The sequence below is a fragment of the Esox lucius genome, chromosome 10 (assembly GCF_011004845.1).
Source record: "Esox lucius isolate fEsoLuc1 chromosome 10, fEsoLuc1.pri, whole genome shotgun sequence".
Taxonomy (NCBI): Eukaryota; Metazoa; Chordata; class Actinopteri; order Esociformes; family Esocidae; genus Esox; species Esox lucius.
Genome location: NC_047578.1, coordinates 24,731,383 through 24,757,409, shown reverse-complemented (window position 1 = coordinate 24,757,409; position 26,027 = coordinate 24,731,383).

Here is a 26,027-nt window from a genome sequence, read left to right as displayed (position 1 = left end):
GGGCCGTTTGAAGGAAGCTCATTCTGTGACTGTATTGTAGTGACTATAATTCTGCAGCAAGGCTGAATTTTTGAAAAAAGATTTCAGATACAGTACTAGGGACCACTATGGCCTATATTAAAGCCTACAAAAAGTAGCATGTCATGGGACCTTTAAGTTATGCTTTTCTGATGTATCAAATACTTATGTCATGGAATAAAAAGCCAATGTATTACTTCAAAATCATACAATGTGATTTTCTGGATATTTATCCGTCACTCACAGTGGAAGAGTACCTATGATAAAAATTATAGCCTTCTTCACGCTTTGTAAGTGGGAAAATCTGCAAAATCGGCAGTGTATCAAATACTTCTTTTCCCCACTGTAGATAAATCATGTCAGAACATTTTGCACCTTTAATGTGACCTATAACATGAACAAATCAATTGAAAAACAAACTGAAATCCTTGAGGGGGAAAAATAAAAAATAAAAAACTCACAATAACCTGGTTGCATAAGTGTGCACACCCTTAAACTAGTACTTTGTTGAAATACTTTTTGATTTTATTACAGCACTTTTTGGGTAGGAGTCTATTAGCATGGCACATCTTGATGTGGCAATATTAGCCCACTCTTCTTTGCAAAAGCGCTCCAAATCTGTCAGATTGCGAGGACATCTCCTGTGCACCCCACAGATGTTCAATTGAATTCAGTTCTGAGCTCTGGCTGGGCCATTCCAAAACCTTAATCTTCTTCTGGTGAAGCCATGGTGAACTTCCTCTTCATCTTCAGCTTTCTAACAGACGCCTGAAGGTTTTATGCCAAAATTGCCTAATATTTAGAGCTGTTCATAATACCCTCCACCCTGACTAACGCCCCGGTTCCAGCTGAAGATAAACAGCCCAAAAGCATGATGCTGCCACCACCATGCTTCACTGTGGGTATGGTGCTATTTGGATGATGTGCAGTGTTGTTTTTGCGCCAAACATACCTTTTGGAATTATGGCCAAAATGTTATGACCATAACACATTTTCCCAAGAGCTTTTGGGGGACTTGATGTTTGTTTTTGCAAACTTCAGCCAGGCTTGGATGTTTTTCTTTGTAAGAAAAGTCTTCCGTCTTGCCACCCTACACCATAGCCCATTCATATTATGAATACAGGAGATTTTTGTCACATGTAGCACACAGCCAGTATTTGCCAGAAATTCCTGCAGTTCCTTTAATGTTGCTGTAGGCCTCTTGGAAGCCTCCCTGACCAGTTTTCTTCTCGTCTTTTCATCAATTTTGGAGGGACGTCCAGTTCTTGGTAATGTCTCTGTTGTGCCATATTTTCTCCACTTGATGATGACTGTCATCATTGTGTTCCATGGTATATCTAAAGCTTTGGAAATTATTTTGTACCCTTCTCCTGACTGATATCTTTCAACAATGAAATCCCTCTGATGCTTTGGAAGCTCTCTGCAGACTTTTTGCTCTGAGATGCAACAAAGAAAATGTCAGGAAAATCCTACTAGAACAGCTGAACTTTATTTGTGATTAATCAGAGTCCTTAAGAGTTATGAGTTTGAATGTGATTGCTTAATTCTGAACACAGCCACATCCCCAGTTATAAGAGGGTGGGCACACTTATGCAACCAGGTTATTGTAAGGTTTTTATTTTTCCCACTCGAAGATTTCCGTTAGTTTTTCAATTAAATTGTTCACATTATAGGTTACATTAAAAGTGTAAAAATTCACGACACGATTTATCTTTGTCTCATTGTTTTACAACACAAAAACCTGGCATTTTCACAGGGATGTGTATACTTTTTATATACACTGTATGTTATTTTATCAATGTTGGATAACAAGTGAGTAGTTCACAAATGGCACTTCTCAACAGCCCCTTACTGGCTTTATAGATACCGTATGTAGTACACTACTTTCGACCGGAGTCCAACTGCATGTAGGGGGCTACTTGGTATTCAGCCACTGATATTCCTTATGTGTAAATGGGGAAAGTGGGTTTTTCACTGTCTGTGAAGAGTCTTTGGCCCACCTGCTGATTCGGGTGACTCAGAGACTTGTAGATGGGCAATTATCATTGTGCTACCACTGCATTTGTTTTCTTCATCAGTTCCTGGTTAGCCTGACTGGACTTCTTTCAGTCCTCACAGAACAGTGTCAGAGCTTTACGCCACACATTAGGGGGCCATTAAATTTATCCGTTTTTTATGGATGTGGCTATGAACAAAATGTATGAAAAATAACATCAACGTCATACTTCTATAAATGTAACACTGATGATGTCACGTCTTCCTATTTCTGCACTTTGAATAAAAAAAATTACTGGCCAGTGCTGTGTAATATTTGTTTTTGTTTAAATATTATTGAATAGCAACATAAAATAATATTATAATTGTAATACAGTAATCTTCCTAATCAAACTCAATTCAAATCTAGGTAGTTGTCACAGTGCGGGAGACAGGACACAGGCGCAGAGTGGTGGTTCAAATCTATTCTTTTAATACGGCTCAACAGAAACAAACTAAAGTACCGAACAAAATGCACTTGGCAAAAACAGTAATCCACACAGGGTGTGGCAAAATGCTGAACTTAAATAGGATCCCCAATTATAGGAAACAATGTACAGCTGCTTCTAATTGGGAAAAACAAAAGCAACTGTGAAGAGATGCCTAGAGGCCTCTCCTCTGTCAGGTCTCGACTATGGCCCCCAGTCCAGCGCAGAGATGGCTGGGGGCATAGCCAGGATCGGACAGTAGTGTTTTCAGTAGTAATTAGTTTTGCCAGGTTGTGGTGTTGACTATAAAATATATTTGTTTGCCAAAAAGTATAGTTTAAATGTTCATTGGAAGATAATGAAATATATTTTTAGCCTGGCATGGTATAACATGTTATGTCACAAAAAGGCATGCCTCACTAAAAGCATATAGGGTGGTGGTCTACCCCAACAAACAACTAGGTTTTATCGCTCCTACCAAAAATGTCTAGCTACAAGAATCAATGGACCAAACAGAATCGTGACCCCAGTGTAGAAACAAACAACTCCATTACGACGCCATTACAAATACGTGGGCCTTGCACAATGTCGAAAGTCACGAATGACAGAGGGTGTGGGCACCGAGGCACCAAATCATTAGGTACTTTATCAACTAACACCACGACCTGTAATACACAGACACAATAGCAATAATACACAGGTAATCTTGGCACAAAGACCCATTCAGAACTCTACGTCCTCTTACTCTTACGCCTCCACCTGCCCTAATTTATCATTCTCATTTACCTTTGAAATACATGAAATTGCCAGATCGTGCACTTCGAGACAATCAGTTCTGCACTGACTTTGTAAAATGGATAAATGGTTAAACTGCCTGGACAGATGTAGTGGACACAATTCTTTTGATGTAGCATTATATTAGGATGCCCTTTTTTTGGCTTCTGCCTAAAGCAGCATTTACTTTTCCTAGTTTCAGCACAATGACATAAGTATTATCTAGTTTGGTGTATGATCAATTTACCACATATATTTCCATTGAAAATATTATTATTACCGTCCAAACAAATCTCCAATCACTCCAACTAAAACAAAAAAAACAAACAAACATCAAATTCCCTTAACAAAATCAACACAGTGAGCATTTATTTATAATGACATTTCAAATCATGTTGACATGAAGACATGAGATACTCATACCAGTTATTTTGATAACTAATTATTCTCATGGGATTCACAGTTTGCTGTGTCAACATCAAAATGTGAATTTGCATTTTGGAGGGAGTGCTGGAGGAGAGAACAAAGTGGCCAGCTGGGACAGAAGCCAGGGGATCACAGGAGACAATCCTGCTAGGCTGTCTCCAACTGTTCACGTCTCTCTCAGTCAAAACAATAGCACTGAGACCCTTACTGGTATTACTGTGTGTGTGTGTGTGTGTGTGTGTGTATGTGCATGTTCTCTCATCCTGGGAATGATCCCCCAGAGGCACATGCCAGCCTCTGCTTGCTAGGAAGTTTAAAACAAGTGCTCCGGGAAGAGCCAGCAGAAATTGCTCTGTTATTTTTCATTTATTTCATTTGTTCAAATAGAAAGAGGCTATCGAAACCCTTTCCTTGATAAATGTTCCTTTATAAACATTATTATGCGTGATAGAGTTTTTTTTGTTTCCATCTCAAACAAATTATATAAACCTAAACTTAAGTTCTAGTGGAATTCTCCGGAATCTTTTGCAGAATCTTCCCCCAACTTATTAGAATTGTACTTTTCTTCCATCAATTTGAATAGGGCCTTTCAACGTATTAATTTAATGCCCCCACAAAGTGTGATCGATGGGAATCAAATTTTCCTGATGTCTTTGTATCTAGGCTTCTACACCTCCATGCCTGATGATGACTGTCCAGTAATAGCACCATAAGCCACATTCATTAGTAGGTGGCTCCTTGTGACGTGGTATTTGTGGTGGCTCCCCATTGTGCTGTGTATAGATGGCCGAGCGGAGCGGGGATCCATCCGTCACAGGCCAACCACAAGTCTCTCCTGTGATGCTTCGCCCCTTATGGTGCCTGGAGCCTGCCAGTCTCTTGCTTGGTTCCCCAATTGCTTGGACACTCTTCATGCAGACTGCCAGTCAGATGCTACCCAACGGAGGGTAAAGAGATGGGTGTTATGCGTCACAGCAGTGGGCTGCAATGATCAGCCTGCATGGCGGGGAGCCTGGGTGCAGTGTCGTGGGCGCAGGCCGACGAGGAAGCGCTAATTTAATCAGTGACTCCCGAGGTGTCATTTCGGCATCAGCGGCAACTTCACGGGTTTCTCTCCTTCGTCATAGAACGTCTGGGTGGGCAAAGGCGACTCGCCATCCAAGCCTTTTTCACACCGTCTCACAGCAGGGACGTGGTTTTTTCAGCTCGATTTAGGATATTTCCATTTAGCAGGCAGGAATAAACAATAACAAAAAACATTGCTGAGATGTAAACGTCAGAGATGGGTGAACATTTTTCTTTATTTATTTATTTGGATAAAGTATGGAGGTTTTACAGATATTCATATTTTGATCTCATTGGGAATGGGATCAATATACCCAAAACTTATTTAGAAATCACACTTAAAAACTAAAATCCAGGTTGTTTTCTGGTATTTACTCATTTTCCAGTCTTGAGTAATGTATAAAACTCATCTACTACCAGGGAAAACCCTTTCATATGTAAGCTTTCACTTACAAGTGTGTGGGCACCAAATTAATATTTTAAATGAAGACTTGTTTAAACATTGGCTGCTTTGAGTGAATCCTTGCTTCAAGGTTTTACACAAGATGCTCTCCCTTATTCAAATTTCTCAATTGACACACACACTATTCTGATTAAAATAAGCTCAATGTTTTAACTGTTTCATCATGCCACCTTCTCTTCTCACCATTTATTCCCTTCTCGACCTCCATCCTGCCTTCCTCCATTTCACTGAAGTAATTAACAACAGCCAAATGACTTAAACACAATTGACAATGAGTACCACGCTGATGACTTGTTTTTACTTTCATTCTTTCCTTTCAACATGTGTTTAAATGTTTTCAAATTTTTATTATTATTTAAACATGAAGAGGGGTCTTACAGAAACACTACACATGTGAAGCAACTTTTTAAAATACAAATTAAATTGATTTTCCTGTTACTGTTTTTTATGTACAAGGAATTTCAAATACTTTCACCAATTTTTATGCATTTCAAAATACATAATTTGTCGATTTTCTATTTCAAATTGTATTATGTTTTCCAAAAATTTATAAAAAAATTGCATTTTTTATGAATGGGTTGAGAGAGACAGTTGCAGTCAGACTACAAACCTAGAACTCAGCGGATGACGTTTGGCACTATCGCCAGGCAACCCTTTCCTTCCTCATGATGAAGTAAAAGGATATTGTGCCGGTATGACGTTTCCCTTGTTGCTATTTTGAACTTCCCAAAATATAGTACCCCTGCCTGAGGCGTTAGTTCCCTGGGCCAAACTCCCTTACTGCGAGTGAGAATCAGTGTCTACCTGATTGATTACTGTGAGGGTTTGTTGATTGTTTTCCAGACACATTCCATGTTGGCCTGTGTAAATATCAGCATCTTCACACATTCTGTATCTGTTATATGTATTTTGAGGTTTCTGCTTCTATATCAGTCCTTGGTTACTATATTTTTATCAATGGCTGAGACATTTTGCAGACCATCTGAACAGTAAGAAATAGGTTTTCTTTTCTGTTATAGGAAATGGTATCTGAACAACAACCAAAGAATAAACAATAACAGGTAGCCTTAAATGTAAAGTATGTATCATACACTGTAAAAAAAAAAGTGTACAAAAAATTTAATATTCTGGCAGCAGATGCGCCAGAAAAATACCGTAAAATAACGGTAAATAACAGTAAATAACTAACTAGTGAAAATATAGTAATTTTCCATAATGAAAATACAGTTTTTAGCCTTAATTTTACTTGAAAGCTAGTAAAAATGTTTGGCTTTTTAATGTTTAGAACAACATACACACCTATAAAAACAATTAACTAACTATTAATATGGTTGATCACTGCTATACACTGCGTGCACACTTATTAGGCAAGTGAGTATTCTGATCGTATCATTATTTCTACGCACATTTTCCAACTCCAAACCATATAATCTTCAATGCTCATTGGATTGAATCATGTTCAGGTGATATGTATTTGTGTAATGAGGGAGGGTGTGGTGAGAGTGAATTACACCTTATATCAAGGTGTGCATAATTATTAGGCAGCTTCATGACCTCAGATTTAACTGACACTGAAAAGTCAAAATTTTTAAAATACCTTTCAGACGGATGCAACACTCTTGAAATAGCTGAACTATTGATGCGTGGCCACCAGACAACCAAATGTTTTGTTGCAAATTGTCAACTGGGGTGCAAAAAATGCATGGAGATGAAAAGACGCAAATTAATTTCAAAAGACTTGAGAATAATTAAATGTGAAGCTACCAGGAACCAGGAATTCTTCAGCGCCACCATATTCCAGGACTGCAACCTACCTGGAGTGTCCAGAAGTACAAGGTGTCAAGTGCTCAGAGACATGGCCAAGATCAATAAGGCTGAAAGAAGACAACCAATGAATAAGATTCACAAGTTGAAGCGTATAGATTGGGCAAAGAAATACCTGAAGACAGATTTTTTTATGGACAGATGAAATGAGAGTGACTCTTGATGCCAGGGCCATTGCTGGATCGAGTCAGGCGCCAGCAAGGTGGAGGAGGGGTACTGGTATGTGCTGCTATCATTAAGGATGAGGTAGTTGGACCTTTTTGGGTTGAAGATGGACTGAAACTCAACTCTCATACCTTCCGCCAGTTTCTGGAAAATACTTTTTTCAAGCAGTGGTACAGGAAGAAGTCCTCGGCATTCAAGAAGGCCATGATCTTCATGCTCCATCACATGCATCCAAGTACTCCACCATTGGCTAGCAAGCAAGGGCCTCAAAGATGCCCAAATGATGACCTGGCCCCATTCCTCACCTGACTTAAATCCTATTGAGGATTTGTGGGCCCTTCTCAAACGTGAGATTTACAGTCAGGGAAGACAATGCACCTCTTTGAACAGCATTAGAGAGGCTGTGGTTGTTGCTTCAGTGAACATTTCTTGTGAACAGATCAAGAAACTGACAGACTCCATGGATGGAAGGCTCATAGCAGTTATTGCAAAGAAGGGTGGCTATATTGGTGCGAAGACACACATTTTAACTAATTGTCATTTTGAGTTACTTACAGTGGGAAGAACAAGTATTTGATACACTGCCGATTTTGCAGGTTTTCCTACATACAAAGCATGCAGATGTCTGAAATTTTTATCATAGGTACACTTCAAATGTGAGAGATGGAATCTATAACAAAAATCCAGAAAATCACATTGAATGATTTTTAAATAATTAATTAGCATTTTATTGCATGACATAAGTATTTGATCACCTGCCAACCAGTAAGAATTCCGGCTCTCACAGACCTGTTAGTTTTTCTTTTGATAAGCCTTCCTGTTCTCCACTCATTACCTGTATTAACTGCACCTGTTTGAACTCGTTACCTGTATAAAAGACACCTGTCCACACACTCAATCAAACAGACTTCAACCTCTCCATAATGGCCAAGACCAGAGAGCTGTGTAAGGACATCTGGGATAAAATTGTAGACCTGCACAAGGCTGGGATGGGCTATAGGACAATAGGCAAGCAGCTTTGTGAGAAGGCTGTTGGCGCAATTATTAGAAAATGGAAGAAGTTCAAGATCACGGCCAATCTCCCTCGGTCTGGGGCTCCATGCAAGATCTCACCTCGTAGGGCATCAATGATCATGAGGAAGGTGAGGGATCAGCCCAGAACTACACGGCAGGACCTGGTCAATGACCTGAAGAGAGCTGGGACCACAGTCTCAAAGAAAACCATTAGTAACACACACAGCCGTCATGGATTAAAATCCTGTAGCACATGCAAGGTCCCCCTGCTCAAGCCAGCGCATGTCCAGGCTCGTCCGAAGTTTGCCAATGACCATCTGGATGATCCAGAGGAGGAATGGGAGAAGGTCATGTTGTCTGATGAGACAAAAATAGAGCTTTTTGGTCTAAACTCCACTCGCTGTGTTTGGAGGAAGAAGAAGGATGAGTACAACACCAGGAACACCATCCCAACCATGAAGCATGGAGGTGGAAACATCATTCTTTGGGGATGCTTTTCTGCAAAGGAGACAGGACGACTGCACTGTATTGAGGGAGGATGGATGGGGCCATGTATCGCGAGATCTTGGCCAACAACCTCCTTCCCTCAGTAAGAGCATTGAAGATGGGTTGTGGCTGGGTCTTCCAGCATGAAAACGACCCGAAACACACAGCCAGGGCAACTAAGGAGTGGCTCCGTAAGAAGCATCTCAAGGTCCTAGAGTGGCCTAGCCAGTCTCCAGACCTGAACCCAATAGAAAATCTTTGGAGGGAGCTGAAAGCCCGTATTCCCCAGCGACAGCTCCGAAACCTGAAGGATCTGGAGAAGGTCTGTATGGAGGAGTGAGCCAAAATCCCTGCTGCCGTGTGTGTAAACCTGGTCAAGAACTACAGGAAACGTATGATCTCTGTGATTGCAAACTAAGGTTTCTGTACCAAATATTAAGTTCTGCTTTTCTGATGTATCCTGCTGCTAGAAGAAAGGTAATGAAGCCTCGTATGGCCATCACTATTTTAAACCCATTCTCATTGTGATGGAGTACAGAGCCAAAACAACAAAACCTGTGCTGCTGTCAAAATACTTATAGAATGCCCTGTAAAACCCCTCTTAGACCGAATTTCTCAAGATTCAGAACTCCTCAGACAAATTGTCTGTTGATTGAAGTTAGACAAACAACATTTTCCCTTTAAAGGAAAGTTCCCCCTTCTGATGGATTTAAAGCCCTGTTAACATCAGCTGTTGTCACAAAGCTCATATATAGATATTCAGACTAAAATCCCAAACAAAATAATTATAATGTCTTGTACGATATACAGAGGGAGATAAAGGCTATATGTAGCAGTAATGAATACAAGGCACTACTCAAAACAGACGTTTTGTTGCATATTCGCAACGTTGCTTCTCTTCTTGTTCATAGCTGATCCAAAGTGACTGCGTGTAAGTTGTGCAAGAACTAAGTACAGGAAGGCAGAACAATCATTGCAATATAATTCATTGTATTAGGAGATGGACTCAGTTATCAACCCATTCACGTAGGCATTTTTAATAGGATATAAAAATGCCTTTGTTTTAGGATTTGTGGCATATATATTAGATTAGATTCATCTTTAGTACAAGTCCAGTACAACGAAATGCAGTTTGCATCTAACCAAAAGCAAATAGAAGAGGGCAGCAAATGTAAAAGTACAGTATTAAGTATAATGTATGTTACAATTGGGATGTATAGATGTGCAATGAAGGCAAATGCAAGTACAAATGTTGATTCTAAATGTGCGATGAGGGCAAATTGAAGGTGCAAGGTAGCATGTGTAACTGAAATGCCGGGATAGCAGCAATGAGGTTCCTGAGGTAGACATGTACATGTAACAACTGAAAAACATCCTCATCAGACTTTTCAAAGCAGTGTCAGAGTCCAGTAGTACAAGAAGAGAAGTGCAACAAGGTCCCTGAGAAGCAGTACTATGTAGTGGGCGGGTGGGTATGGTTAGTGATGGGTACAGAGTTCCTGAGCCTGCTGGTGTGGGAACGAAGAGACCTTTGTTCTTAGTTTGTAGACCCCATCTTAGTTTGTACTATTTTCCAAAGGTCTAAAAACAACAGAAATACCCCATTTAAATAAGTATTTGCATCCTTTGACATGACACTCGAAATTCTATTCATCCTGTTAACATGATCCTACAACTTGATTCTTCCCCTTGTGGTAAATTTTATTGATTGGGCATCATGTGGAAAGACACAAACCTGTCTATACAAGGTCCCACAATTGACAAAGAATGTCAGAGTAAAAACCAAGCCATGATGTCAAAAGATTTTCCGTTGAGCTCCGATACAGGATTGTGTCGACACACAGATCTGGGTAAAGGTCCCAAAACAAAATTGCATCATTGATGGTCCCTTAAGAACACAGTGGAAGTTTGGAACAACCAACTTTCTTCTTACAGTATAATAGAGCTGACCACCCAGCCAAACAGGGCTATCGGGGCTATGGTGATGGGGAAACCTTCCAGAAGGACAACCATCTTTGCAGCACTTCACCATTCAAGCCTTGATGGTAAAGTGGCCAGATGGATGCCACTCCTCAGAAAAGGGCACATGACAGCCGCTTGGAGTTTGCCAAATGGAACTTAAAGGACTTAAAGTGGAGTTCTGAATGCACTGTATGTTTTCATCTTAGTTTAGACTAGTTATTCTAGTTATATAGCTTCATACAGGTTGCATTATATTCAAGTTATTTGTGTAATAACAATTTATCTGGTTACAAAAAACTCTGGACATTTTCCGAAAAGGATTCAAATGTGTCAGGTTTCTTGTTGACCTGACGGTTATCAAGAAGACATCTTGATTAATTGTAAACCTATTACGCTCTTATGCCGGAGGTACACACGGCAAGAGCCCATTTAAAGTGTTCCCAGAATGGCTTCAGCTCATCATGCTGTTTTTCTGAAGTGATGAGACTCTGTTGATTCTTGTAGCTGTATTGTAGCGGTACTGTTGTCAAGACAAACTGCTGTGTAAATGTCCTCAATGATGTTCCTGCTCTGGTCATTATTTTTGTATATACAGACTATACGTTGTATCCTTCATCAGAAAAATATCAGAAATCTAAAATATCAGAAAACATTTCATAAAAAAATATTCATACGTTAACAGTGAAATATTTAGACACAGCAAGTGTGAATGGGTATATGTTTCCTAACATTTGACTGGTACTGTACATCCCTTCTCAGGCTTTCAGAAAATATGTGTATAGTTTGATTAAATTGCCACCACTTTTGGCATTGGAGACAGTGTTTGTTTTGTTTTTTGAAAGAGCCTGCCTGAGGAAAATTGCAAACCATTAAAGGTCAGCTTGGCAAAACAACGTTGCCCCTCTCAGCACTACAGATATTGTGATGAGGGAGATGCAAGATTTTGCTCTCAAACAGTCATACACAGTGTCTGCACTTGTGTCTAGTTTCTCGCCACACTGTTGAAACAACATAGCAGTTTCGCATCTCAATGTTGTAGGTTGTGGAAATTCATCAATGCTGCCATTAACTTTGTGAATTTATGTCATATTACTGAATCTACACTCAATTGTTGCCCCCAATAAAGAACAAGATTGTGAACAGTATTATTTAACAACAAACCAAAAAATCATTATACAAATGCATTATATTTTTAAAGGTTCTAAATAAACTATAAATAGTATAGTCTAGTATAGTATGAATAGAGAAAATGACATGTTCCGGTTTTGTGTCCCAGTGTGTGCTGCAAGGAGAAGGAGGAGGAGCTCATCCTTGGCTATATAAAGTGACTTGTATATTGCTGTTATTTTGCCCTAAGGCTGTTCAACCATATACTGAAATTAGGGTGTGTATAACGTTGTCGATGCCATTCATATTGTAAGTTACTTGAAAAAAGTGCTAATGTGCCATTACCTTTGTCCAGAACTGTACACCATAATTATTGTTTTTAACTGTTTTTAAGCCAAACTATCCCCTAAGTCTCAGTACTGATTTGTGCCCAGGCACAAGCTGTGATCTGTTCTATATCCTCAGTGCTCTGGTGGAAAGCTTGCTATTCAACTGACATCTGCTCTCTGCCTTGGACCACTAGATGGGCAGAGTCTGTAATTTTACCTCAAAATGCAATTGCTATTGAAATAACTGTACAATTTCTATCCTCTATCGTCCTCTGTCGTTTCTAAAGATGAGTGTAACACAAAGTATGAGATTAATGTTTAAAATCTTTGTACAAACATCTGTTTGAATTTCAATATTATGCCAAAACATTATGACCACTCACAGCTGAAGCGAATAACGTTGATCATTTCCTAACAAGGGCACCTGTCAAGGAATGTGTAGATTTGATTTATTTGGTATGACCACCCTTTGCTTTCAAAACTGCATTAATTCTTATAAGTACACTTGCACACAGTTTTTGAAGGAACTTGGCTGGTAGGCTGGCCCAAACATCTTTGAGAATGAACCACAGTTCTTCTGTGGATGTTGGCAGCCTCAGTTGCTTCTTTCTCTTCATGTAATCCTAGACAGACTCGATAATATGGAGATCAGGCCTAGAGTGAATATTAAAAGTCTAAACACCCCTGTTAAAATTACCGTTTTTTGTGATGTAAAAGACAAAGATAAATAATTTCAGCACTTTTTACACATTTAATGTGACCTATAATGTGAACAATACAATTGAAAAACAAACTGAAATCTTCAAGGGGGAAACATTTAAAATAAAAACCTTACAATACCCTGGTTGCATAAGTGTGCACACCCTCTTATAACTGGGGATGTGGCTGTGTTCTGAATTAACCAATCACATGCAAACTCATGTTAAATAGAAGTAATTGCACACCTGCCATCTTTTATAGTGACTCTGATTAATCACAGATAAAGTTCAGCTGTCAGAGAGGCTTCCAAGAGGCCCACAGCAACATTAAAGGAACTGCATTAAAGGAGGCCTACAGAACTGCAAGTATTGGCTGTGTGCTACATGTGACAGCAATCTCCTTCTTCATATGAATGGGCTATGGGTTAGGGTGGCAAGACGGAAGCCTTTTCTTACAAAGAAAAACATCCAAGCCCAGCTGAAGTTTGCAAAAACAAACATCAAGTCTCCCAAAAGCACATGGGAAGATGTGTTGTGGTCTGATGAAACCAAGGTTGAACTTTTTGACCATAATTCCAAAAGGTATGTTTGGCGCAAAAACAACACTGCACATCACCCAAATAAACACCATACCCACAGTGAAGCATGGTGGTGGCAGCATCATGCTTTGGGGCTGTTTATCTTCAGCTGGAGGGAATTATGAACAGGCGTCCTTTAGAAAGCTGAAGATGAAGAGGAAGTTCACCTTTCAGCACCACAACGACACAAAGCACACATCCAAATCCACAAAAGCATGGCTTCACCAGAAGAAGATTAATGTTTTAGAGTCCAGACCTGAATGCATTTGAACATCTGTGGGGTGATCTGAAGAGGGCTGTGCACAGGAGATGTCCTCGCAATCTGACAGATTTGGAGCGCTTTTGCAGAGAAAAGTGGGCAAATATTGCCACGTCAAGATGTGCCATGCTAATGGCTCCTACCCAAAAAGATTGAGTGCTGTAATGAAATCAAAAGGTGCTTCAACAAAGTATTAGTTTAAGGGTGTGCACACTTGTGCAACCAGGATTTTTTATTTTTTCTAAAATATTTCAGTTTGTTTTTCAATTGAATTGTTTACGTTATAGGTCACAGTAAAGGTGCAAAAAGTTCTGACATGATTTATCTTTGTCTCATTCTTCTACATCATAAGAATTTGGCATTTTAACAGGGGTGTGTAGACTTTTTATATCCACTGTATGCGGGGGCCATACCATCACTTCCAGGACTCCTGGTTCTTCTTTACACTGAAGGAGACATTTGTGGCAGCGGTAGAAGTTCATAAGGATCTGGGAAGACAGGCGGGCCTTCTTCAGCCTCTTCAAAAAGGACAGGCACTGCTGAGCCTTTTTGACCCAGTATGGGGTGTTGAAGTTCGAGGAGAGGTTTGAGGAGACATCCTTGGAGATGTGGACACCCAGAAATTTGAAGCTGGACACATGCTCCACCTCAGTGCCATCGATGAGAACTGGAGCGTAACTCCAGCCATTAGACTTCCTGTATTCCACAATGAGCTCCATGGTCTTCTTTGCATTTAGTGCCAGTTTGTTGTCAGCGCATCATGCCGCCAGGCATTTTACCTCCTCCCTGTAGACTGAATCATTGTCACTGATCAGGCCTACCTCTGTGATGTCATCTGCGAAACTTGACAATGGTGTTGGAGCTGTGTACAGGAATGCAGTCATGGGTGAAGAGGGGGTACAGGAGGGGGCTCAGCTCACAGCCTTGTGGAACACCAGTGTTCAGGATCAGGGTGGAGGAGGTGACGTTGTCTTACCTGACAGACTGTGGTCTGTTGGTTAGGAAGTCCAAATTCCAATTGCAGAGAGTGGCGCTGATCCCCAGGTCATGGAGTTTGTTGACCAGCCTAGAGGGGATGACCGTGTTGAATGCTGAGCTGAAGTCTATGAATAGCATTCTCACATAGGTGTTGGTTTTGTCCAGGTAGGTCAGGTTCAGCTTTATTGGCTGGCTCTTTGTGTCCCTGTCAAGGCAGGCTTATGATAGATGATGAGTAACTATCTGTCTGTACTTCTCAGCATTGAGAAGACCATTCATTCTGACCAAATCTCCAAATCCATTTGCGAAAATGCAGCCCCAAACTTACAAGGAACCTCCACCATGCTTCACTGTTGCCTGCAGACACCCTTTTGTGTATCGTTCTCCAGCCCTTCCGCTACAGACACATGATGTGTGTTTCATCTGCTGCACAAGTTTCCTTGGCCGACCATTGTATCTGTATATCATTGTATCAGTGTTGCCCATTTCTTTGTGCTTCTTCAAAAGATCTTCTACAGCTATCTGGAAACCCCTGTCTGCCTTGAGATTTCTGCCTGGGAGATAAATTGCTGATGCAGTATAATTACCTTGTGTCTTGCTGCTGTTCTCTGTCTTGCCATGGTGAATGATGTTTGACAGTAAACTGTCTTCAGCAACCTCACCTTGTTTGCTGAGTTTGGCTGTTCCTCACCCAGTTTATTTCCTCCTACACAGCTGTTTCTGTTTGAGATAATGAATGTGTTTCAACCTATATACTGAATTGATGATCATTTGCACCAGTTTCATATAATTGTTTAATCGTACACCTGACCATATGCCTACAGAATTTCTGAATTTGTGCAACTGTACCTAGAAGAATTGATGCTGTTTTGGAGGCAAAGGGTGGCCACAGCAAATATTGATTTGATTTAGATTTTTCTTCTGTTCAATCATTTTGCATAATTTTAATTGATAAATATAAACTATTAAAAAAGATTCACACATGCTTAAAACATTTGCACAATACTGTATGTTTTTTTATTCCAAGCAATTTCTTAATTCTGAAGCAATTTGTACCCAGTCGTGTGATTTATGACAGTCAACCACCATTTGTCATTATTAATTTCTGAGCTTTTTGCCTTTCCCACGGTGATGGATGACAATGGGATTTTCTCAAATGAAATTCCTCTCCTCACCTCTGGCCTCCTTTTGAAAATATTTAAAGGTAAAAATAGGAGAGGAGCCAAGGAGAGTTAACTTCCATGAAAATATGCAGATATTGGACATTCTTCTTCCATCTTATCTACTTGACATGTACACCAGGCATCAGGCAGTGTTTCAAAAAATAAGTGTACAGTGAATAAATTATAAATTATCTCTATTATGTGAATAAATAGAGATTACTTCATAAAACAATAAGTAGCACATCGTTTTTTAACATCTGCATGATGTTCTCATCTGACAAAACAAAAACTTCAGATTTATTTGGCAGTAGGGTACAGATGACTGTCCTCAATGAACAGGCGCTATCAGGGACTTAAAAAATTCTAGTCTCCTTGACCATTCAATCACTTAACTGTTTTCTGGTCACAGGGCAGAATTTATGACAAATTGCTCTAATTTAAGACAAAACATGCATAAAGCAGGTATAAGCTACATCAGTCTTTGCAGGACTTGTGTTTTTTTATCCTTTACTCCTACTAAGAGACTACTTTAGACCTGGGACAAGATAGGATAATTGACTAAGTAAGGGAAATTAATTAGCAGGTACAAAAACTGAAATGTTTTGGTCTTCTAGGACTGAAATGGTTAACCCTTTGATTTCCCCAAGAGAATTCACCTTTTGGTTTGATCACCTACATACGGCTAACGCACCTTTACCATAATTATTCTCTTTTTGAACCACCCATGATGGTGATTTGGATGAGTGTCAATAAATGGAACACTTTAATTGGCTGCACTGAAAGATTTATCCACATAAGAGGATGACATTGCCTTGATGGCTATTTAAAAATGCTGTTGTCATTTGTCAATGTTGTTTTGAATGTTAGAGCTTGTTGGCTCACTCTGATGTATTCAGCCTCCATTACTGCCAATTCACTGTCCAGTTTCTTACTTCCTGAATTCATCAATGTATATTTCTGCGTTCCAAATGGAACCCTTTGGAACCTGATCTAAAGTAATGTATCGTAAAGGCAATAGATTGCCATTTAGGCTGCAGAATATGTCAGTTTGATTTAAGTTGCTCCTGCCACACTGACAGATTGTTGTGCTGTTTAATAGTATTATTTCCATCCAGAGCCCGTCAGAATAAGGCAAATGTCAATTTAAACAGAGTGATGTACTCTGACAACTGGGAAAAAGGAATTTATTTGGATTCCCATTAGCTACTGTCAAAACCTGCTCTTCTTGGGTTACACACAAAACTACAAATGTGACATAATACTGAATGGATAGGCACTGTACAAAGGCAGAACGACCTGCCTTTTAGAACAATATTGCAATACTATATTGTCTACTTAGATCGCTTAGGCCTTTTGTCATGTGCTGTTATCTATGTCCCAAATAGTATTTGTGTAAGGCTATGGTCCAACATGATGCACTGGGAGGAGAATAAGGTGGACAAAGGTATTGTATCAAGTAATGATGCACAGTTATGTCCGTAAATAATTGGACACAGACACAAGTTTTGTTATTTTGGCTGTTTACCAAAATATATTCAAGTTACAATTAAGTAATGGAATTGGAAAGTGCAGTCTCTCAGCTTAAATTTGAGGGAATTCACATCCAAATTGGAGTATGGGTTTAGGAATTACACCTCTTTAATATGTTGCCCCCTCTTTTTCAAGGGACCAAAAGTAATTGGACAATTTGACTCAAAAGCTGTTTCCCAGGTGTGGGCTATTATTTCATTATTTCTTCATCCATTAAGCAAGTAAAAAGGTTCTGGATTTGATTCCGGGTGTGGCATTCGCATTTGGAAGGTGTTGCTGTGAACCCACAACATGCGGTCAAAGGAGCTCTCAGTGCAAGTGAAACAGGCCGTCCTTAGACTGCAAAAACTAAAATCCCTCAGAGAACATTAGGAGTGGCCAAATCAACAGTTTGGTACATTTTGAGGATGTACTCACTAGTGAGTTCTGCAACATAAAAAGGCCTGGATAACCATGGAAGACAACAATGGTGGATGATCGTAGCATCCTTTGCTCAAAACCCTTGAATTAAAACTGAAAGTCTGCACTTCAATTGCATCTCGGCTGCTTCATTTCAAATCTTGTGGTGGCATACAGGGCCAAAATAATGAAAATAATCCAAATATTCGCTGACCTAAGAGTATGCTAAATAATAAGGCTATAATTTGTCATGAAGCATGTCTAGTGTATTATATCCATACATTATTTACACACACAAGGTTTTTCAATGCAGAACACAAATCTGCACACACGCACACACACACACAAACACTGAAATATTCATTGAGTATTACTGTCTGTAATACTACAGTTGTGTTCTCTGTGTGAATTGGTCAAATAAAGACTTAATTAGGTAGCTTGGCACAATATTTACTGATTTGACTAATACGCTAAACAGAGGAACATTGATAACATACGACAGTGTCCTCAGGATATTTTTCCCCTCTGCCAATATAAAAGACTGAACAATCCATTCGAATGGTTACACACTGTATATGCCAGTTTATGAAGGAGGCCCAAACTACATTTCGTTGTTGCAATTAATAGCCTGATTTATATCTTTATGCAGACAAATAAACAGGAGCTGTGCTTCCTATTTGTCACATATATGCCACCCATATTACAGCCAGGGGGGCTTTCCATATACAGGAATGCTATAATTGGATTGTTCCTTATGGGTAAGAGCATACAAAGACCAAGATTTATGCATGCTTGAGTCCACACCATTTTTAATTTTAATATAATATGCCTGTAGGCTACCAAAATACAGCAAGAAACTCTCCTCACAGGTCCGTTGATCCAAACTTATCTTACTTTGTGCATATTAATCCCTTTTTACAAGTCAAATTACCCTGTTTTTGGGAATGCCCCGATTTTTTGAAGAGGAAAAAAGACTTCAGAAATGTGTATATTACTCAGAAGTAATTCAACAGATTTTTGTCTCCTTGCCTACATATATCTGCTTTTCTAATAAAAAGTACACAGGTAAAGTAAAAGGGAATATCTTCTCATAGATGTTATTGCATTGACATCACACTGAGCCCCTTACCAAATTGATAAAAGAAAGTCATCAAAATGACTGGAAATGAGAACTATTGTACTAATAAACAAGATGCCCTTGAAAAAAAGCTGTGGATTCAAAGTAGAAAACAATGGTAGAGAATAAAAAGCCCAAGCACACATCTGCGCATTCGCCTGTCTCCACAGTATCACTGTGGTGAGAAAAGGACTTCCTGGCAGCCCAAATATGGGCAGCCGTGGATGAGGTGTGCAACCAGTGACTCATCGGCTAGCCACCCACGTCTGCAAACCTCGCATGTGAACAAGAGAGAAAAAAATGAAAGACAGGAACAAAGACGTACAGTATCACTGCAGTGGTGAAAAAAGCTTCCTAAGGGCACACAGACAGTCCTCCAAATCAAAATGCATGTTAGGCTACGTCCATAGATCTCACAGCAGAGGAAAAGCTGCAGAGGGAAATGCCCAGTTTCTGCAGACTGTGATGTAATGGTTGTTGTGCAGAGAGTCCTTTTGAGCCGTTGTAGGCAGTAACATGTGGACCCTTCCTACGCTGATTGTTCTGTAGTTTGTCCCTGATACGTCAATATTATGCAGAAAGCTTGACAGAAATGATGCACCGGCATTTGCTTGTTCAAAGAATAGGCATTGTTAAAAGGATCCCGACAAGCTTCTTTTGATTTATATAAAGGGTGTCATAGCTAGATTCCGTAAGTTAAAGGATTCTATTTGATTATTACACTTGTCAGTTGCAAACAAGGTCCGACTGAAGATGTACTTCAATTTTTTTCTTCTAATTAAAGAGGTGTGTGGGGCTGACACATTATCTGCAGAAGGAGCAATTAGGAATAACTCTCCTGCTCAAGCGCAGAATGACATATAACACCTTGTCTGCTGTGAGATTCGATCTAGCAACCTTTAAATTCCTTGGCATTTTGCTGTCTGCCATCAACGTGCACAATAGCAGGTTTATCACTCTTAACCATGCAGACATCAATAAATACCCTTGCCTTGAATCTTTTCAAGGCTCTGTGTTCAGTGCAGACAAATGTAACAGATTTGGGAAACTCATGTTGCAATGAGACTCATCTATTTCAAAGTGACATTTGATTCATTATGCATGGAAAGTGATGTAAACCTAACTAGAAACACCCCTCTCAAACTTACAGACCTGCTATCAACTCAACTGGGCTGCAGTTGTGGTTACAGCATCTGACCAGTAAGCAAAAGGTTGCTAGATTGAGTCCCTGAGTAAGTGAAAAATCTATCATTCTGTCCTTCAGCAAGGCACTTAACCCTAATTGCTGCTGTAAGCTGCTTAGGATAAGAGCTTCTGCTAAATTAGTAAAACATATATTACATCTCCTTAAAGGTGTTATGACATTCTCAGCTGACCTAGGTTTCCCTCAAAACAAGTTTTATCACCATACCAACCATCCAAATGATAATGACTTGGAAACACAGAACAGTATGTAAAGTATCTTCCCTGGCACAGCTGTTGTTATTGTTGATCCGGAGATGAACAGCACGCTTGCGTCTTACAGGGATTGTTGATTTGAACTGGGTTTGCTTCACTGGCAGGGACTGTGGAAGAAGCATCCTGCTGATCAGCTCTGATACCCACACAAACACAAGCACCATTGCATCCACACTGACAATATTGACCAACTGCAATGCAACGCTAGGCGTACTACCACCTGTAAAACTCCTTTATTGATCTGTGATTAAAGGTCATGAGGTGTATACAGTAATGGTCATGTTGTTTCGGCATTTTATAGTCAGGAGGCTTTGGAAACACGGCTGGGTATTACATTTGCCCAAGTCAATTTCGCACAGTCAAACTCCCTTTGTCATTTAGAACGGTGAAGTCCGTGAGCCCCATTGCAAACTACTGTTTAGCTCTGCATGTTCATATTGATTCCTATTCATAGGTGTTGTATACGCTGACATTCAGTAGAGGCAATCATTATTTGACCCCTCGGACAATGGTTTATATTTCAGCATCATAACTTTGAGATGAACCCCCCACTGTATTCCAATATTTACCCGCTGAAATTATTAAGCCTTGGGTGTTAGCCCTTGGATGTGTTTTAAGTGTAATTATTTTACTCATCCTGCATGCAGGCAGTATAATTTCTTGGGAAATTTAGAGGGTTTGTTTTTGTTTAACTAAGAGAGGCTTTTTATCATTACATGACAATGCTTTGTGGTTACTCTTCCTTTTTTGCAATCCAGTCCCTCTGATGAATGGCACTCAGTCCCCATCATGAGGTGCCTGGGGAAAAAACACACTCTGTGTGCAAACAGAAAGCAAAAGACAAGTTACATATAAAGGCAGAGGTGCACCATGAGAATTCAGCTGATAGAGCAGGTTACCTGTAACAACATAAGAAAGGGTTCAATTTCTAGGGTCACCGATGTGTAGAAATGAATGCATGACTCTTATTTGCCATTCGCTGTCTGATTAGTGGTATGCAGTATACATTTATGCATGATATATACAAACAGTGTGAGGGTATGTAGAGTTTAAAGCCTTGTCTGTGCCACTTGCTGCCCAGTGGCTGGGAAGAGCCCTGGACAAAGCAAATTGGCCAATATCGCCAAGGAGAGGGAGGTATCTACATCAGGGACTTCATGCTTTAGCAACTACCTAAGACAGCTTGACCTGAACTTTTCTTTATTGTACTTTACTGTATTCTACTGTACTCAGCTTCCTTGTTACTATGCAGAATGTTTCAAAAGTTACATTAATGACTTATCATTAAAGAGTGAATGCAGGTGTATGCTATTAGAATTAGAAAAACTACAGTCCTACAAAAACACTTTGTGTTTTGCATTCTCTTCCCAATGGTCTGGATAGACCACAGCACTATATTTTCGTTTAGGGTTCCCAAAAAAGAAATACACACTGTTAAAAACAATGGACAAGAAAGAGATGAGTTGCATCACAAAAAGTGATTTTCATATTTTTGTGGCTATTATGTGATCTTACAGATATTGAGTGAACAATATTTTTCATCACAGGCACACTTTTGTACCAATTCACTGGAGTAGTCTCTAGCATGATCCGCATATGTGCCAGAGAGACTAAACATAAATCTAAACAACGGCCTTATTGGTTGTGTGTTAGTTAATCTTTAGTTAAGACACCTTATTTTATTTCTTATAACTACCATCCAAATTAACAACCAGTTTAGTCTTTAGACAAAATGAACGGTATCAAGAATGAACGTGCCCTAGACCTAAGCTATAGCTGCTGTCTTGATGGGCACATCTAACAACTGATTTTGTACTTTGATTTCTAGGTGGAAGACCACTTGACATAACAAGGACTGCCAAATGAGGAAGCTAAGTATTGGTTTCATTAGGTCTTTTTGGAAGCATTTCTTGTATTCCATTCACTTATAGTTCTGCACGCTCATCTTTGCATCGCTGTCGTGGAAGACCAAGGCACCCCCATTAGGGTTGCCCAGGAATAAACACACCTTGCTAAAAGAAAACAGATAATACATAATTACATAAAAAGACCATGTGGCACCCATGAGAAAGATGGATGCTAGTAAAACAGGTTTTCCGTTCGTACAGGATACCTTGTATCTACATGTTTCTTAAGAATAAAGGCCTTGACATGGACTAAAGAATCATTCGATTCTATGGAGTGTTAGTGTCAGGAATATCTTTCGTTTCAGTTTTTTTCGTTCAGTGGGGAGAAAAAGTATTTGATACACTACCGATTTTGCAGGTTTTCCCACACAAAACATCATAGGGACTCTTCAACTGTGAGTGACGTAGCCTGTAAATGTAATTTCTAGCCTGGCTGTGTGTTTTGGGTCGTTGTCATGCTGGAAGACCCAGCCACAACCCATCTTTAATGCTTTTACTGAGGGAAGGAGGTTGTTGGCCAAGATCTTGTGATACATGGCCCTATCCATCCTCCCCTCAATACGGTGCAGTTGTCCTGTCCCCTTTGCAGAAAAGCATCCCCAAAGAATGATGTTTCCACCTCCATGCATCACAGTTGGGATGGTATTCTTGGGGTTGTGCTCATCCTTCTTCTTCCTCCAAAAACAGCGAGTGGAGTTTAGACCAATAAGCTCTATTTTTGTCTCATCAGACCACATGACCTTCTCCCATTCCTCCTCTGGATCATCCAGATGGTCATTGGCAAACTTCGGACAGGCCTGGACATGTGCTGGCTTGAGCAGGGGCACCTTGCGTGTGCTGCAGGATTTTAATCCATGACAGCGTAGTGTGTTACTAATGGTCTTCTTTGAGACTGTGGTCCCAGCTCTCTTCAGGTCATTGACCAGGTCCTGCCGTGTAGTTCTGGGCTGATCCCTCACCTTCCTCATGATCATTGATGCCCCACCAGGTGAGATCTTGCAATGGAGCCCCAGACCGAGGGAGATTGACCGTCATCTTGAACTTCCATTTTCTAATAATTGCGCCAATAGTTGTTGCCTTCTCACCAAGCTGCTTACCTATTGTCCTGTACCCCATCCCAGCCTTGTGCAGGTCTACAATTTGATCCCTGATGTCCTTACACAGGTCTGTGAGAGCCGGAATTCTTACTAGTTGGCAGGTGATCACATACTTATGTCATGCAATAAAATGCTAATTAATTATTTAAAAATAATACAATGGGATTTTCTGGATTTTTGTTTTAGATTCCGTCTCACATAGTTGAAGGGTACCTATGATAAAAAATTACAGACCTCTACATGCTTTGTAGGTAGGAAATCCTGCAATATATGTAGTGTATTGAATACTTGTTCTCCCCACTGTTTCTGGCCTATAAACTTCGGTCCCACAGCAAAAACAAATTAAACATTTCTGAAAACATTTCCTATGAATTAGAAATATTTCAAAATAATTCAAATATTTTCAGAAATGTTTTACATATTTGGGTATCCTCAAATGAAACCAAAAATATTGATAAATTTTAGGTTTTTTCTGTAAGCGATCATTTAAAACTATCACCACTACATTTATTTCTGTGTGGGTCTAAACTGTATGGGCAGATGACATGTCATTTTTTGTCTCAGAAGACACATACCAGTGGTATCAAAAGATTTGCTACAGTATGAAGAAATTGTCTTAGGTCACACCCAAAGTCCTTTCCAATCTCATACACCTTATTGCAAATCCTTGCAAGATGAGTGGTACTGGGTTTTTGACTAAGAAAGTGGGGATAAAGCGCTGCTACTGTATGATATGGTATGGTAGTAAAGTATAGTATAAATCTGGTTGGTGTTGTGGCATTTATTATAGAGCACAAACACATTTTATTTGAATTTAGGGGGTATTTTGGGGTCCCCAAGGGGTCATGGCGATTGGTTGTCTACTTGTCATGTTTACTTGGGGAAGAGGTCCCATACATATGGTCGAAGGGAAGTCAAGGTGCCCATTAACACAACACAAAACAATCCTATACAGATGACACATCTTTGAGCCGTTCCAACAGGACTCAAATGATCCATCAGCTGGAGGATATGATTGTTCTCTGAAAATAAATATTTTCTAACTGGAAATGTGATTTTGACAAACTATGTTTAGGAGTAACATATGGCTGCACTGGAATACACTATAATATAATATATATTTAAAAAAGCTACTTTATATGAAATGATGTGTGCATCTTTTTTGTGTGTGTCGCTCACTTGTGTGTTTGCATGCATGTTTGCATGCACGTTTGTGTGCTTTTCACACAATTTCTCATACTTCAAACAACAGGTGGGTTACAGACAGTTTAGTTTTTGTACTCTTAATTGTAGATTTTACACTTGTTGAAGAAGATTGTGGACCTTTACATGAAAAATCTGGAAATGCATTAAAGATAGCAGTTTTTTAACCATTTGTGTGTCTTAAACGTTAAGCATCAACATGATATTGCAATCTTGTATATGATTCACATTTAATAAGCTTGACTTGAACAACAGCAAACCCATTTCTTCTCAGCCATCACTGAGTTTCCTGAGCTTTCTAAATGTTAACATACACAGACAAACACAGCATATCCACTGTCTCTGCTCTTCTGGATTATAAAAACAGCTCCCTCTAGAGTATATATTGCAGTACAACCACATGAATGAGGAGGCAATATACTGTATGTGTTTGACACTGAGGATTTTCAAAGCAAGTGCTGTTGTGACACTTTTGTGATTGATGGAGTTAAGCTAAACATGAAATGCAAACACTGAGATTTATATAATGTTTTTGATGATGACAATGGCAGTAATGTGCTCCTACTGATGATAAAGAGAGTTGAAGAATTAGTGGTGGTATTAGCAATAATAAAAAAATAATAACATGTTATTAGAAGTTATAATATTTGTATTAGTACTCATAAGAGTAATAGTAGTAGTAGTAGTGGTGGGGTTAGTGTTAATACTAGTAGTGGTAGTGAAAATAGTAGTATAAGTAGTAGCATTAGTAGTAGAACAGGTAATACCAGTAGTAGCAGAAGTAGGAGCAGTTGTACTAGTAGTTGGAGTAGTGGCAGTAATAGGGATAGTGCTAATATTAGGAGTCAATGTAGTGCTAATAGTACTAGTTGTACTGAAAATAGCACTAGTATTAGTAGCAGGAGTAGCAGCAGCAGCAGTAGTTTCATAGCAGTGGTAGCAGTATGAGTTGTATAACCAGTTAAGTAGTTGAAGAACTAGTCCAAATTAGTTAAATCACTATATTGCAGTCATCTCCATTGGCCATAGATTCTTGTATTTTGTGATACAGTCTGTAACTATGGCCTGCAATTACAATTTGTACATTGTACATTGTTACATGCTACTGTAATAATTTGGACCGTAATACCCAGTATTTTTTACTTTTGTCAATGATCCAGGGGGTGGCTTCTGTTTGGGCACGACGCTTACACCTCTACCAGGTGTAAGCGTTTCCAGAAGCATCTGAAATAGCATGGTGAATGGCTGGCCCTGGACCGTGTGGGCTGGAGTATGGAGGTGGTGGTGATTCCTCACAATGTTCCTGCTCACCGTTATGGGCATTTCTGTACATACCGGTAGCAGTAGGCTACATTACTCTCCAACAGTTTTTCATGGGTAGGGACTACTAGCTTCAATAGCCTAGTAGGGTAAATTCAAAGCATCAAGTTAGATTTGATTTCAATTAGTTTAGTTCTATGCACGTCCCTTTTATCCATTAGCCTGTTTAGTTCGCATAAGGAACATTAAGATAGTAATGTCCCAGGTGAATACATAGTTCAGAGA